Below are 2,410 nucleotides of genomic sequence, written 5' to 3' on the forward strand. Positions count from 1 at the left end.
ACGTCGCTGTTATAGTGAGAATTTCCTAGTGAAACGCAACATTACATTCTTGCAAAGTTGTAAGGTCACACAAGACTGAAGTTGTAGATTTATAAGGGAACGTTACAAAAGGAAAAAAAAGGATTTATTTTTTAACTGAACATTAAAAAGCAGTTGTATTGTCAGCGGGCCATGCATTTGGTGCCATGGCCATCAATAGTGACTGACCTCTCTGAATCCATCTCTTTATACCACCATTCAGGTCACAAATATGAAACCATCAATACTAAACAAAAACACTAACAGCACAGAACTGTGCTACTTACATCATCTTGGCAGTTGAGAATCAATATTTAATGACAAAAATATAAAAATCAAACAGTGCATCATACCCACCACTAATGCTGATTATTAAATGTATTAATGTGTGCACTGTGCAGATCGCAACTGATGTGTTTTGCTAGTCGGGCTTGGCTTCCTCAGACCCAATCAGAGGACGGAAAAATGCGTACACCATTGTGGGCCAGCTACCTGGCCCTGTGAGGTCAATTTGAAATCTGACTGGTTAATGCAAGTCCCATTGCTAATATAGTTATATCGATTGTGAAGGTCCTGGGGGGCAGATTCGATTAACATGGTAGCACATAGAGGCTGACAGCAATGTACTGGTTGCAGTGCATTTCATGCAACAAAAGTTCAAATTTAGGTTTTAAATGTATGTTAGTGGCTTGCTAACCCACCACTAATTGCTATATATTTACAATTTTTAATTCTTGCAAAATTAAGATTTGACTCTGATAAAAATTACAACTTTGGCCTATAATACTGCTGCTTTGTTTTTGGTCAAATTACAACTTTATTCACATTATTTTCTTGTGACTGAGTGAGTGTAAATGTTCACATGGAAGGTAAAGAAAATTGGATAGGAGAACTGGAGAAAAAGACCCAGCTGAGAAAAAAGGTAAGGAATTGTTTGTGGCCGTAGTACTAAGCTTTGAGGAACACCACAGGTTAAGTGTAGTAAAAATGAACATCCAGTGTAAATTCAGCATTTGCTGTGTATGTGACTTATTAATGAACGGATTATTGTTGTCCAGAGGCAGCTGTTGGTGAAAAGGAGAATGAATGACCTTGAGGGTCCAGCCCCAGTGTCCGGAACTAGCGGCTCTATACAAGGTGAGAAAGCCCCTCACTCACTCACACACTAGGTGCTAAGTCTTCTGATAACAACACTATAGGGGACAATCATATCCTGCAATGTGTGTGTGTTTGGCAGCTGCTGTTGTCACTCCTCACGAGTTATTGTTAGATACAAAATGGTGACCACAGATTGCCTTTGTCGAAACATTATTTTTTTATGTCAGTAAAATGCGTCAATCATCCTGTGGAGGAGACCATCAACCAGTTTTGAAGTTTGTTGATAGTACGTAAGTGGAAAACAATCTGCTTCTTTTCCAGCCTTTTTATTTTTTTTGACGAATACAGTTGTCACCCCCTGAGCTTCTATTTCAGTCTTTTATACAGACACGAACGTCACCATCTCTGTGTGAGCTTCATTTTCCGGCTTTTATGGCACACATTGCTGCCACACTTTGCCAGGCTCTCATGCTGTGCTGCTTTTTCAGGCTTCTTTTGTTTTCAGCCTCTTCCTGTGTGGTTCTTTTTCCATGCTTTTGTAATGTCACATTATCCCTGTGTGCTTATTTTTCAGGCTTTTGGGATGTCACATATTCATGTCACATATTCATGTCACATATTCTCTTTGGCACTTTTTTTTGTAAAATACTGCTGTCATGCTTTCCCTCTGTGTTTCTTTTTCAAGGTTCTGTGTAACACACTACTGTCACCCATTTCCTCTGTAATTCTTTTTCAGGCTAATGTCACCTCACAATCAGAGGTTTTTTTCCAGGCTTTTATGTTGCACAATGCTGTCACACGCATCCTTTGTGATACTTTTTCAGGCAATTGTGATGTTACGCTCCCCCTGTGTGCTTCTTTTCAGGCTTTTGTGATGTCTCACTATCCCTATGTGCCTCTTTTTCAGGCCTTTTTGTAGCGCACTGGTGTCACACATTCAATGTTTCTTCAGGCTTTTTTGGGTGGTGGGGGGGGGGGGGGGGTGTCACACTCTCTGTCTTCTTCTTTTTCAGCCTTCTGTGTAGTCATGCTCTCTGTGCTCTTTTTTCAGGATTTTGTGTAGTCATGCGCTCCACTTCTTTTTCAGGCTTTTTTTGTAGCACACTGCTTTCACACAACCTCTTCGCCTGTTTTTCAAGCTTTTGCGTTGGACACTGCAGTCACCCTCTCCCTTTGTGCATTTTCAGACTTGTGTAGTCACGCTCTCCCTGTGCTTCGTTTTCAGGCTTCTGTGTCAAAGACCTTGAATTAGTGGCACCTACGTAAAAATGATGCGTGCACGTAGTGTAGGACA

The sequence above is a fragment of the Phycodurus eques genome, chromosome 15 (genome assembly GCF_024500275.1).
Source record: "Phycodurus eques isolate BA_2022a chromosome 15, UOR_Pequ_1.1, whole genome shotgun sequence".
Classification (NCBI taxonomy): domain Eukaryota; kingdom Metazoa; phylum Chordata; class Actinopteri; order Syngnathiformes; family Syngnathidae; genus Phycodurus; species Phycodurus eques.